We start from the raw sequence: 14,982 nt of genomic DNA, 5'->3' as shown, positions 1-14,982 counted from the left end.
CACTGGGATCGTGAAGTTTTAATCGTGTATTAACAGATCTACTTGCTGAGGAATTAATTCCTTGCACCTAGTAGTTCTATGCAAACCTAAAATGATAGCTGGATTTATTTATACTTGGTGGTCTACAAAAAAATATGTGAATAGACACCACGGGGCTGTATACAACACTGTCACTCAGCTGGCAAGAAGACTTCCACCATCAGTGGAAGCCTCTGAAACACTCTGATACAATGAGCAAAGTGCCAGCAGAACCCTTATCAAATAAAGAATGCCTAACTTCTGGGAAACTCCAGAAGGATAGTCAGATTAGTCTGGTACAGCAAAATCAATTTAGTTTTCTGAAGCACCTTCAAGATCTATTTTGGCGCAAGCTTCAGGGGGAAAGTATCAGCTTTATCAGATGCATGAAGTGTTATCCTCACTTGGCAGACACAGATACAGAAACTAATTTTGTAAACAGTGAGGCCAAAAGGCCATGAAATGCGAGAGGTCTAGGAGATTTGTGACGTTTGTCTTTAGAATTGTAGAGCTGGAAGGAACCCCAAGGGTGATCTAGCCCAACTCCCCCCTGCAGGGTAGGAATCTCAGCTAAAGCATCCCTGACAGGTGGCCATCCAACCGCTGCTTAAAAATCTCTGCGGAAGGGCAGTCCAAGGGAGTCCAGGGCAGTCCAAGGGAGACCTTTCCACTGTCAAACAGCTCTTGCTGTCAGAAAGTTTTTTCTGATGTTTAGTCGGAATCTCCTTTCCTGTATCTTGAAGCCATTGGTTCAGGTTCTGCCCTCCGGAGCAGTTCTACAATGGTAGAATTTTGAACTGGTAGAAGTTGAATCTTTAGGGAGTTCCACACAGTGAAGTGCTACAGTGAAGGCCTCGATGTTTCTGCTCTTTGGTATAATGATAGAAAACAGAGCAAGATGTCTTGGGTAGATTTGAAAGACCAGGAAGGCACATATGGGAAGAGGAACTCTTGGAGATAGGCAGGAACCAGGCCATCTGAGTCTTTAATGGTAAGCCCTAACACTTGAATTGGCCCTAGAAGCAAACAGGCAGCCAATCTTAGCAAGACTATGATTTCTCTTCCGTAAAAGAGCAGCTGGTTTCTGCAATAATCAAAGCATTCCTAACCGTCTCTAAAGGCAGCCCTGTGTAAAGTGCTTTACAGCAATCCACAGGAGATTATCAGTGCATGCAGAATGGATGCCAGCTCATGATCTGAGAGGATCATAATACAAATCAAAGCTGGTAATCGGCCATCCTGGCTACTTTTGCTACTAGTGTATATAGCAGCAGAGCAGGATACCAGGACTGCAATTCTGACACTTTAGAGGCAGTGCAAGTTGAAATTTCTCAGGAGGTATTTTTCAGAGTTCACATTCTCACCCCTCTTTGCTAGAAACAAGGCCATTTTGCAGAAACTGGTTGTGGTGCCTGCCACACACCCACACACTGAAATGGGATACAATTTGCAGACATGGTAGCTCTTCCTAAGGGAATAAATCCTGCCAAATTTCAGAAGGATAGTGGCAGTGCTTTCCTTTAAGGGCAGCCTTTGTAGCCTTGGAGTGGATAAAAAGGATTCACTTAATCTCCCCAAGTGATCTGTGGGCAATTGGTCTGCAAATACCAGACATAGGAGAGGTGCCTTGAGGAAAGAAACATGCCAAATTACAGACAAATAGGTCGGGGTGTGTGCTGTGCTAGATGTCTGTGTGTGTGTCTGTGTGTGTGTGTGTGTGTGTGTGTGTGTGTGTGTGTGTGTGTGTGTACCTTCTATAACTTTTTTAATTTTGGCAGAATTAGATCAAATTTTCAGGCATGTCCAATGAAACCTTTAATGTTTGGTTTTTTGAAGAAAAACAACAACAACCAGTTGGTTGGAATATAGCAGGCATGTGAGAGGTGCCCCTAGTTAAGAAACCTGACAACTGCAAACAAATGGGTCCAGCAGTCTTAGCACTGACTACCATTAGAGTTGATTTTCAGAGAGAGGCAAAACTAAAATCTATTGGTTTTTCCTTTCTGAAAATACTGGGATTGGAGTGTCTGGGTAAAATCATCTCTCCTGATTACAAGCTTGACCTGACAGTCACAATCTCCCCTACCATCTCCCTTTTGCCCTGTCTCCCCCTTTCCCCTCTATTCTGATGTTTTCCTTATAAGGTAAGGTTAGAGAAATGAGTTCCACTTTTAGCAGACACTTGTCTGTAGGGGCATCTGATTCATTCAAGCACTGCAAGGTGCTTAGCAGAGATTCCTGGTTTGAGTTGGGGTGCCTTGTACTGATTCCACTTCATCTCAGACAAGTCCCGATTTGCTCCAAAGCACCCTGCTTCGGCTCAGGATTTAGGCTTCCTCCAAAGCTACTTCAATTCATATGTATCTATAAGGTTGGCATCTGTCTGTCTCAGAAGACAATGGAAGAGTGTGCCTTTGAGGGTGAAGTCAAACCTTTGGAGAGTTACAGTGCCTGCTGCTGCTTTAGAGACCAATATGGGAGAGACATGTTTTGTTGCAGCTGGAGCAGATGAAGGTGTACCATGGCATTTCTTCTTTTTGCACTTCTCCCAGAGGTCATTCCTCCTCTGGTTACTGCTGTGGATACATAACCTGACATATCTATATCTATACCTCCAAATTATTGTTCCTTCCATTTATATGAGGCAGAACAGTACTCATCCGATTCTACCTTCTGCTACTGGTCCTGATGCAGACATGGAATACTGGTCTAGAAATGGAACCACTAAACAATTATGTCTAAACAATTACACCCAGCTTCTTCAGCCAGCTCACAAAGCTTTGATGATCAGTTGTGTCAAAAGATGCTGAGAGATCCAAAAGCTCTAACAGAATCTTACTTCCTCTGTCAGGCTCTAGATTAGGGGTGGGTAACCTGTAGACTTCCAGGTGTTGCTGCACTACAACTTGTATCATCTCTGACCATTGGCTAAGCTGGCTGTAACTGATGTGAGTTGGCATTCCCCAACATCTTGGAGGGGCACTGGTTCCCCATTTCGGCTCTTGATGGAGATTATTCATTCCAAACTGCTACAATGTACAGTGGTACGTTTACTTATGAATAACTCTACTTACAAATGGAGCTCTGTCCGCCATCTTGGATGCGGTTTAGATAGGATTTTTTCTACTTACGAATTTTTAGATAGGGTTGCTTCTACTTGTGAATTTTTTCTCCCAATGCATTCCTATGGGATTCGACTTACAATTTTTTTTCTACTTACAAATGTGTGTTTGGAACGCATTAAATTCGTAAGTAGAGGTACCACTGTATATGGGTTAGATCAGCTGTCCCCCCCCACCCATAGGCCCCTGCATCCCCCCTCTGGAGAGTTGGGGGAATCCCTAGAACAGATGGGGGGTGCAGGAGGAGAGGGAGGAGAAGTTCTGTTGCACATGTGGAAGTCCTTGCGTGAATGGGGATACAACACTATGTGTCCAGTTTAAGACTGATTGCTCATCCACATTCTGCTTGTTTGCCCTGCTGCTTTATGCAGATTGATGTTTCTTCCGATTCAGGGGTCAGCCATCCCCACACTCTCACCACCACTTCTCTCTTGGCATTTTTGTGCCAATGACATGTTGCAGAATGCATCCCACAAAATGGCCCCATGGAGACCCATGTCACATAGGCAGGCATAGCTGCTGAAAGGTTCCCAAGAAGAGAACAGAAGAAGAGACAGGCCAGCATCTGATACGTGAAGAAAGCCACAGCCTTTGAGACAATAAATGGACATATGATGGGGCCGACATATTTTGAAGAGCAAAAAAGAAGACACGTTTGCCGACTTCTGCCTTTAACTACCGGTACGGATTGCTTATGATGACTCTCCTTTTACATATCCATGAAAAAGAGGGCATGTCCTGGAAAAAGAGGACATATGTAATATGAAAGCACAGTTGCTTGACCCATTCTCTCTAGCCCCTTTTGTGGACTAGAGAGCATTTTATCCTGAAAGTATGCTTGATGGAGCTTCATTTTTTTATATGGAAAACGAGAAACCGAAAGAAGTTCTATTTATTATCTCTTCTTCCACCTTCCCTCAGCCAAATAACTTGTAATTCTACTTCATACTACTACAACCAAAAAACAATGTATTCTATAATCAGAGCAGCAATTAAGTTACAGAGTAATTGGTAGGTGATGTGAAGCTTAGAATGGGTGAGCCCCATTATGAAATCAAGTCTGCCATATGTTTAAGAGATACGAGTCTGTTTCAGAAATGCTTGGAATGTGTGAGACATTTATTCCTATGGGATGCTAACTGAATGCATAAGCAAGACAGATTAAAGGAACTAACAAAGCTGCAGATGCATTGAATATGAGGTGTCCATGTTAATGCGCATAAATGTATTAACCTGCCAACTGTTCCATGCTGAATTCATATTCATACCGTGATTGTGTGAATTTTGCTGGGAAAATCAAGGGAAGTAATTGGACGCAGGAGTGCTGTGCTGAACAAGTCTGAAACAAACTGACTTGTTAAATTCAGTTTGCTGTATGGCACATAGAGGTATTTAGAGAGTACTTTGCAACAGGGAGTGTAAAAAGATACAATTCCACAGGAAAGGACAACTAAGAGCCTTGTGGCACCTTCAAAGGGTAGCGCACTTACACGGCAGTATGAGGTTTGGTAGTTAAAAGCCACAGAACTATATGAAAGTTCACGCTGCACACACAAAAATGTTAGCCTTCAAGGTGCCACAAGCCTCTTTTCTGCAGCATTTGCACCTTTTAAATTTCCTGTTTCAAAGCAACATTCCCTCCACGGCAATTCTCCGCTCCCGTGAGAATCAATGTGGTATTTAGTCATAGAAAAATATTATTATACTGCCAGCTCATATTAAATATCAAGGGGTACAATAAATCATAAAAAGGTAAAGGGATCCCTGACCATTAGGTCCAGTCGTGGATGACTCAGGTTGCGGCGCTCATCTTGCTTTACTGGCATGACTAAGCCACTTCTGGCGAATCAGAGCAGCGCACGGAAATGCCGTTTTCCTCCCCGCTGGAGTGGTACCTATTTATCTACTTACACTTTGACATGCTTTCGAACTGCTAGGTTGGCAGGAGCTGGGACCAAGCAACGGGAGCTCACCCAGTTGCGGAGATTCGAACCGCCGACCTTCTGCCCTTCTGATTGGCAAGCCCTAGGCCACCCACATCCCACAATAAATCATAAAGCAATAGAAAACACAAACACATGTACTTAGAATAACTTTCTGCACACAGGGAAGGAACTGAGCAGAGGAGCAAGCTGCATTTTGACTACCCTGGCAGGCTCTGAATGTGCTTGTCTGGGGGGAAAAGACTGTGCAGACTTAATGAGGGAAAATGGAAGGACCGCCTAGATCAGCCTACGCCAACCTGCTGCTCTCCAGATGTCTTGGGCTGTTGGTAGGTCCAAAGCCAATCATCTGATGGAGCCTTCCTAGTAGTCTCCCATGGAACAGAAACACAACTCATGTCAATGAGGAGCTATGCCTTCAGTACAGTGGGCTCAACTCTACAGAACTCTCTCCTAGTAGAAATCAGCCAGAGACCGTCCCTGCTACATTTTGGATGCCTGGTTACAGCCATTTTATTCCAGGGGGCCTTTGCACCACGAATGCTGCACCAGTGTTTTAATCCTCTGAAGTTTAATTTATAGTTTTCATTTTGTATATTTTCTGTATGTATTTTATGAGCAGCTTGGGGATTGAGATGGTGAAAAATGGGTTATGCATTTAAAAAATAAAGGAATAAATTAAAAACAAACCTGCACCAGCCCCCCTCCCAGCACAGAGGGGTGGGGACTTTCCTGCCTCAGCATCCCAGCAGCTTTCCACTTTGTAATTTTGAACAGAACAAAGCCACGCCATGATGTTGTCTCATTCCCAGAGGCATTATTTTGTGGGGTGGGATGGGGGGGCAGGTGATGACAGCCCCTATTGGCCAATTACAGGTGAGGATAAGGAGGAGGAGGAACGTGTTTTGGGGATGTGAGCTGGTGATGAGCTGATGAACGTTGTAATAATAATAATATAATAATAATTTATTATTTATACCCCGCCCATCTGGCTGGGTTTCCCCAGCCACTCTGGGCGGCTTACAACAGAAAAATGAAATAAAACAATTAAACATTAAAAGCCTCCCTAAACAGGGCTGCCTTCAGATGTCTTCTAAAAATCTGGTAGCTGTTTTTCTCTTTGACATCTGATGGGAGGGCATTCCACAGGGCAGGCGCCACCACCGAGAAGGCCTTTGTTAAGAACAAAGGGAGCTGCCTCATACTGAGTTGGATCACAGGCCAGTATTGAATACACTGGATGGTAGCAATTCTCCAGGATTTCAGACAGGTACCTCTCCCAGCCCTATGGAGAGATGCCAAGGATTAAACCTGGGACCTGCTGCATGCAAAGCAACTTCTCTTCCAATGAGCAATTTGAGAAAATACAGCAGACAGACAGACAGGTAAGTTTTCCAAAGTCTCGGATTGGCTCAGAAAAATTGTTTCGATTTTTTTATTTCCCCAGAAGAGCTCAGATCATTTCAGAGTAAATCCAGGGCAACTTTGGGAGAGCTTGGTCATTTCAAAAGCGAACTGAAACATGTTATTCAATCAAAATACCCATGACCAGCATTAAGCTGGGGCTGGGTTTCCAGTTTTATAATTGTCTAAATATATTCAAACTTTGGCCAATACTTGATGTTACAGATATCCCAAGCATTTGGGGGTCGGGAAAGAAAGAGAAAGGGAGTGAAGTGTAAATGGGATCTTGCATATTTCAGATGACTGGTGTTCACGCTGGCAGTCCTGGGAAATCTATACCTCTTAGCTCTTATTTTGGAAAGCTTTGGCTGAAAAGGCTTCAGGTCCCATGAGACTGATATGTAGATGAGACATTAAGAAAGACTAGAATGCCTTGTTATTACCTCCCCACATGCGACTAACCAGCACAATGGCCTGGGAATACCATTCATTCACCAGTTTGGGTTGCTATTGAATTCATCCTCTTGTTCCAGGTCTTCACATTGAAAAGCCATCACAGCAGAACCTTGTGGGCATTCAAGGAGAAGGAAATCCGGACACTGAAGTGCTAATTGTGATGGAAGATTCTGAATCCAGGGAACTGATGGACAAATCACAATGAAGTTAGGATCCAAATCAGTGATGTCCCCCCACCCGTCCCTGTACGCACGCACACACATTTCCTGTCTCATTTTAGAGACTTTAAAAAGAATAGATCGTGTCAAAGGAAACTGTGATGAGGCAGAACACGGAGCAGGAAACATGTTGCTAATTTTAATACTGTCATTCTTAAATACATAGCAACAAGTCTATGAGAACTGAATCCTTATTTCAGAGACATTGGTTAAATTGTTAAATTGACATTGGTTAAAGGTTAAATTGTCAACTTTTGCTGTTAATTCTACTTCATCCATTAGTTATATTTAAGAAATATGATTTTGCTGATGATGCTTTGAATGAATTGTTGGCAGAACTTTACATGCTTGCATGGCATTATGTTTCAGCAATAGGAAATCCATTTTCCTCCCAAATGCAATTTTGTAAACCGCCACCTTCCTCCTCCTCCTCCTCCTCCTCCTCCTCCTCCTCCTCTTCACTATCGTACTCTGAGCTCTCTGCATATTATCCATTTTTTAAAAGAGTGTGTGCATGAGCATTCCCCAATCTGGTGCCCTCCAGCTATCTTGGGCTGCATTCTCAAAACCCCAAGCCAGGATGGCCTTTGGTCATGAGGAATTTAATGGATGGGTAGACCAAGCTGCCCAGCACTGCTTGGACTATTGCCAATACAACAGAAGGACCAACCAGTGGACAGTTTGCCCAGGGTCCTCTCAAAAGTGGAGCTGGTCCTGGTTCAAGATGCCTGGAGGCCAAGATGTACATGAGCACAACATGTGAGACTGCAGGATATGTTTACTACTTGCACCAGGGATAAGGAACTGTGGACCTCTAGCTGTTGAACCACAACAGCTCCCATCATCGCTGACTATTCACCATGCTGGCTAGGGCTGATGGGAACTGGAGTCCAACAATATATGGAGCGATATAGGTTCTTTACCCCACATTCACATGTTATAGCAAGGAGGAGAGGTGCCTTGAATTAAAATCACCATGCTTTAAATTAAAAAAAACCCCATCCCCAGTATGGTGCATGCCTGAATTGGTATTTTGACTCCACTTCCATCAATCCCAACAAGCAAAGCCAAGAGTCAGGAATGGTTGGAATTGTAGCCCAGAGATATATAGAAGGCACCAGGTTGGGGCAGACTGCCTTAAACCAAAGTTTAGCATTTCAATAAATATTCTGCAGATATTTTAATGTAGCATGTGCGTACATGAAAATCATACTACGACTGCTTTGCCATGTACTGGCATCTCCAGACAGGGCTGAGAAAGACCCTTGTCTGAAACCCTAGACAGCTGCTGTCCGTTTCATGACAACTTCTGACAATCCTGCAACTCTTTTCTGGGAATTAGTCCCACAGAGTAAATACGCGCAGGATTGCACTGGACTTTGATATTCCAGGACCACAAGATGGCTGTGTCCACACCATACATCTAAAGCACTACGATAACACTTTGAACACTCATGGCTTCTGCCAAAGAATCCCAAGCGCTGCAGTTTGTTAAGGGTACTGAGAGTTGTTAAGACCCTATTTCCCTCCCAAAGTTCTCTGAAATGGGATTGGATGTTAAGCCACTCAAGGAATTGTAGTGTGGTGTGAACATAGCCAGTGTCTAAATAGGAGCTAATAGTTTTTCTTTAAGTAGGGCACTTTATTCTGGGAACCTGTTCATGTGGCGTTTTATACAGCTCCACCACTTTCTATCTAAATCTTAGCCTGTGCTTTTTTGTTTTGGTAAATGATTAAAAGTATGTAGAATGAAGAATTTTAAAGGGGATTATACTTGTATCTCTTTTGGACTAGAAAAACCTTAAACTGAATGTGTCATTAACATGTATCCTTCTATAGTTCCAATATTGCCTAGTTCTATTGTTTTCTATAGTTAAGTATTATAAAAGAGTATGTGAAACAATTTTAGATTAATAAGAATTACCAGAACTACTTGGAGAAATAAAAAAGATTTATATAAAATAATGAAATTCTAATCTATTTAGCTTGATGCAAATTAAACCACTAAATATCACATTGGTTGCAAATCAGCTGTTCAAGAAAAATTAAAGCTTCTCTTATCAGATTGTCTAGTTCTCTTCCAAAGATTTGAATAAAATCATATAGAATATAGATGCTTAAAGCTGCAATCCTAACTCTACTTACCTGGCAATGATCCATTAAGTTCAATAGGGCATATGCTTAAATAGATATGGATAGGGTTCCAAATTTACCTTAATAATTTTTTGTGCACTTCTGTCTAGAGCAACAAAATGTTTCTTACAAAGTATTACATATGTGGGTACAATTAAATTCAATGGAAGAAAACAAAAATCTAAATTCTGCATCAATAGCTTCCATGTGATGCATGGAAAAGGCAAGGAAGAACAAAATGTTTTAAGTAATTTTTAAGTTTGCAGTATATGAAAGTGTCAAACATTGTGTGTGAATATAAATGGATGTATTAGGTTTGCTGCAATTTGTGCTATGGTTTTTAAAAGTACGTTTTGTGAATTGATAGGAGGAATACACAGACACAATAAGGATTACAAGTCTCTTTGATGAACTCTGCCTCATTTAAATCTGATTCTCTCTCTTTGTTACAGAAGAGATTATCTCCCTTAAATGATTATTTCCCTTCTTTTGAAATGTTCACTGAAAGAAAAAAAATAATTGACAATATAAAGTGTATAGGACAGTGTAGGAGCGAGTGTGTAAAAATAATACATGGGTAAACAAAATTAGCAAAGGATCAAGATTTCACTGCGCAAAGACATGCCACTACCAGCAAATTTAGAGTGACAGTTCTGGAACAAACAAAAAACAAGCACACACAGCCTCTTTGGAACACAAAATTCAGACTCTTATAAAACAACAGCAACACAAGCAATCCATGGATCCTGGTGAGTAATTCTATTTGGGCTTTTAATTTTTGTCATGACATATAAGTGGAAGTATTGACTTTGGGCAGAGAAAGCCTCAATAGACGTGTTACAGAGAGAGAGAGAGAGAGAGAGAGAGAGAGAGAGAGAGAGAGAGAGAGAGAGAGAGCGCACATTTGGATTTCTGCTGGAGGTGACATTTTGTGATCTGAACTGTAATGGGTAATGGGAATGTCTTTGTTGCAAAACTTAATAGGATGAAAACACAATTCATAAAAAAGTGATTCAAAATTAAAGGACGAGCTTCTTAATATACGAAGAAGTTTACATAAAAAAAATATTTGTGCACAAACAAGCAAGCATTTTCATGCATTGTGCATCTCAGAAACAAGAGTTAAGGTTTCATTTGACAGGGAATTAATGTCACTTTTGCTTTGCCAGTGCTTCCTGTTGGGGTAAGAAGCCTTTTCTTTCCTATGACAGAATCCTGCAGCTGAATGGTTGATAATGTCAAAGGGCTGTTAATATGCTAAGCCTTTTAATGGCATGGGATACCTCCATCCTGTTCTCCCCAGTTTTGCAATAGTCCTTCGTAATTTATAATTTGGCTTGAAGAATCTGAACACTTCCAACCGGGTAGAATTTAAGATATGTAAATTATAATTTCTTTTAAAGGCCTGAATTCTGCTGCATAATGACTTTAACGTTTATTATTCAAATACCAGAACCGTTGTTGTTGTTGTTTTTTAAAAATGTTTTGTTGATCAGGTTTGCCAGATAATATTATTTTTAAACAATAAGGTGGAAATCCCAACGCAACTACCAAAACAAGAAATTCACATCATCAGCAATTACTTTTTTACAATAAGCTAATATACAGAGGTGCTTTTTATTTACAAGCTTTAGTGATGTGTCAATTAAGTGTTATAAAAATTCAGTCAGAAATTCATGATATTGGAGCACACCTCATTTATCTGAATGGTTTGATGGATATTCAAGTGTTTGGACAGGTGAAAACCCCACTGACAAAGGGCATAAAGGGTTCTAGTTGCCAGCGAATAAGCTCTCATACAGCACAGTCCAAGGCTGCTCAGAAGTAAGCCTCTACCGAGGTCAGACAAGGGGGCTTAATCCCTGAGCAAGTGCATATAGGATTGCAGACCAACAGTGCAATCCTATACATGTTCTTTCATCTACAAAGAAATCTACATAGGCCGGGCCCACTGATGGGGCAGGGTGGGGAGCCTGCCTCACCTCACCTTGCCTCCATCACCTGCCCTGTTGTCTCTACCATGAGTGGTAGCGGTTTCCGATGTGCTGAAATCTCACAAGATCCCACGGAATGCATGAGATCTCATGAGACTTCGGCGGTATCTTGCCAGAAGCTGCTGCTGGCGCTTCACAGATGGGATACCACTGGTGCTGCAGGTAAAAGAGGTGTGATGCTGGCGTTGGAGTGACAGCGAGGGGAAGCGGCACATTGCCATTTTGCCCCTTGTTCTTCAAATCCCCTCTCCACTTGTCTGCACTTGGCAGCCTTCTGGGGTTTCCCAAAAACCATTTGACATCTTCAGCTGGGCTTTCTTGTAATTGATGTTGTTTTTAAGTGAAGTATTTCTACTTTTAAAGAAATCAGTGTGGAACTCTCTCTTTTTCATGGCAGAAGGAAGGGTTTCCCTCAAAAACAAAATGAGCAACCACTTGGTAGCCAAGCCTCGCTGACTTCCCATGTTTCAATTAAAGTTCAGGGGCAGGTGTGGGGCGCAGGTCCCATCAGCCCCACCCTGAATGCCCAATGACCAGGGTTGGTGGGAGTTGTGTTTCAGCACATCTGGAGGGCCGGGGGTTCCCCACACCTGCTTTATGGGCTGTTGCTGCTTCTTTGCCTTTGAAAACAGGTCACATTAGCAGGTAGTCGTGTTGGTTGATCTATCTTACAGTCTGCTACTGAGCCTGGTTCAGGGTTGATGTACAAAACTCTAAACAAATTGGGTCTAGGATACCTCAGCGATTGCCTGAACCCTTATATTCCAGCTCAATTACTGACAGGGGTGCCAACTTGAAGAAAATATTGGGGGGGCAGGTAAGCCCCACCCTGGACACTTGGCGCGGTAAATGGACACCCTTTGAATGGCAATGCTCATTAACTTGGGGGCTGGGCTCAAATATTTTATGGGTGTGTGTGAAAGGACCTTGGCCCCTAGGAGTTGGCTATGATCACTGAGATCACCTCCAGGAGCATCTTGGGTCCCTCCTTGAGTTGGTGAGGCTTGTTTGACAACAACAAGAAAATGAGCCTCCCGTGTCATCAGCCCAGACCTGTATAACACTCTGCCATTAAAGATTCAGTGGGTGCTTTCTGTGCCAACTTTCAAACACCTGCAGAAAACCTTTCAGCCAGGCCAATGCAGGCAATTGAGAATATCCTGTACCTCCTGTGGTTGGTGGCTGCAGCCCTCCCAGGGACAGCTGAGGGCAGGATTCCTGCATTGCAGGGGGTTTAGCTAATAACCCAGTTCATAACCCAGGATCTTCTGCAAGCAAAGCCAGATACTCTACAGTCAAACCATGGCTGCATTAGTACTGATAAAGTTTTCGTCATACTTTGAACTCTCCATAATACTGTTTGTCCAGTATTAGGCTCCAAATGGGCTGGAGATGCTAAAGGCACAACAGCTTCCAGGAGGCAGGCAAGACTAAGCCACTCCCCCCCCCCCAATTTGCTTTTTTAAAAGTGAGGAAAACATTGGAAAATTGAGCCTAGAATGAGTCAAGATAAATATTTCACCCACTGGAGGGTGGAAAGTTTTTTTCTCTTGTGAAGTGACTTCATGATGTTTCCCCAGATAATTTTATGTCATTCAAAAGACTCAAATAATAGCAATAATATTTGGTGTAGTTTTAGAACTGATATGACTGGGTTGTTTGGGGGGGGGAGGATGCTAACTAGGAACTCTGATTGGTTATATTGGTCTCTACTTGGTGGTGGTGGTATATGATTTCAGAAAACTAGCACAAGCCATTGGACATGGGTTTTTAGGGGAATACCATATTTCAGGGTTCATAGTTAACACTCCTGTCTTCAAGACTTGTAGACGCCACTTGAGAAAGGACAGAGTGTATTTGTGTGCAGCAGTCTGTTGAGAATATTAGACACACTCTAAAGATGGAACAAGTAAAGAGGGTCTATTTAACTTTGAGCAGTGAGATCTAATAGACAAGGCACCCATCAAATTTACAATATGTGGGGTCTTTGCTAAACCAGGCTCAAAAGTCCCTGCTTCTCTTCACCACCAGACTTCAAAAAGAACAACAAAGGGCCTTTTTCTTTCCAGCAAAGGATGATTAGCATTTAACATTATTATCTACCAAGATGTGTCTGATTTATCCTGCTCGAGGCACTCAAGCCATTATGAACAGCACCCTTTTTTATTTTCACAAGGCTCAAGCATCAGTCGGGCACACCCAATATTTTTTAAAAAGTTTTCTTAAAGGGGGGAAAAAACCTGAAAAAAGAACATAAGAGCATATGGCTATAAAAATTCAAAGACAAAAATCTGTTTTACCTCTTTCTTCTCATGGAAAACATAACCAATTTTACACCCACAGAAGACACTATAAAGTAGGGGTGGGGTGGAGAAAAGAAGGGGGCTTTCGCATAGACAATGCAAGAGAAGAAAAGAAAATTCCTGCTTACGTCAAACAGTATGAACAGTTTCTTAACAGCATCGGCCGCTAAACAAGCCTGAAATGAGTTTTATTTTATTTTTTAAAGGCTTTGCAGCCCTGCCTTCCACTCATCTTGTAGGTTTCTAAAGTGGGGGTTGGGTGGGGGATAAAAGAATCACAGTTCCCTGTCTGCTAGGTAAGCAATTATGAAAGAATATTTTAATCATTTTTCCAGTGTGTACCCAAGGTGATGTGCATAAGCACACAAAGAAAACCTGGGTAAAATAATCAATAATCTTAGTTCAAAGAACAATAAAACTGTGCGGCACAATTTATTATTTGTGTCAGGAAGCAAAAGAAATTCAATTCTAAAATGCCTCTGAAAACAAACAAACAAATAAAGCCTTTTACTAACCCCTGGGAGGCATATAGAAATCCACACCTTACATTTAAAGCACTATGATGCCACTTTCAATATTATGGCTTCTCCCAAAGAAGCCTGGGAACTGTAGTTTGTTACAGGTGTTCGGTAGGTTTAGCTCCATGAGGGGTTCCTTAACAACCATGCATTTGATGTGTTTGCTACTCTGAGATCCTTTGGGAGGAAGGGCATGATATAAATTTACTAAATGAATTAGAATAAGAATAAAAACACGATGGAGTTGTGATTGCCTTTCTTGGTTTAGGTCCAATGGTTTGGTTTGGGTTCTAAGCTCCAGAGCAGGAGAAAACAAGCTTGCTCCTTCCTCCATGTGAAATCTGATCTCCTCTCAGTCTCCTCTTTACTAGGCTATACATACCCAGTTCCCTCAACTGTTTCTCATAAGGCTTGGTTTCCAGACCCTTGATGATCTTGGTCACCCTCCTCTGCACACGTTCCAGCTTGTCAATATGCTTCTTAAATTGTGGTTCCCAGAACTAAACACAGTCCTCCAGGTGTGGTCTGAACAAGGCAGAATAGTCCCAGTACTATGACTTCCCTTCATCAGGACACTATACTTCTGTTGATGCAGTCTAGAATAGCATTAGCATTTTTTGCTGCTACATCACATTGTTGACTTATGTTAAGCTTGTGGTCTACTAAGACCCCTAGATCCTTTTCACATGTACTGATTATTTCTACCTAAGTGTAAAACCTTTTATTTGTCCCTATGGAAATTCATTTTGTTAGTTTGGGCCCAATTCTCCAATCTGTTAAGGTCATCTTGAATCCCAATTCTGTCTTCAGCGGCATTGACTTGCCCTCCTAGTTTGGTTGGTCTCATCTGCAAATTTGATCAGCATCCTCTCA

Source organism: Zootoca vivipara, chromosome 10 (genome assembly GCF_965207765.1).
Source record: "Zootoca vivipara chromosome 10, rZooViv2.hap1.1, whole genome shotgun sequence".
In the NCBI taxonomy this organism is placed as follows: Eukaryota; Metazoa; Chordata; class Lepidosauria; order Squamata; family Lacertidae; genus Zootoca; species Zootoca vivipara.
This window is presented reverse-complemented; position numbering follows the sequence as displayed.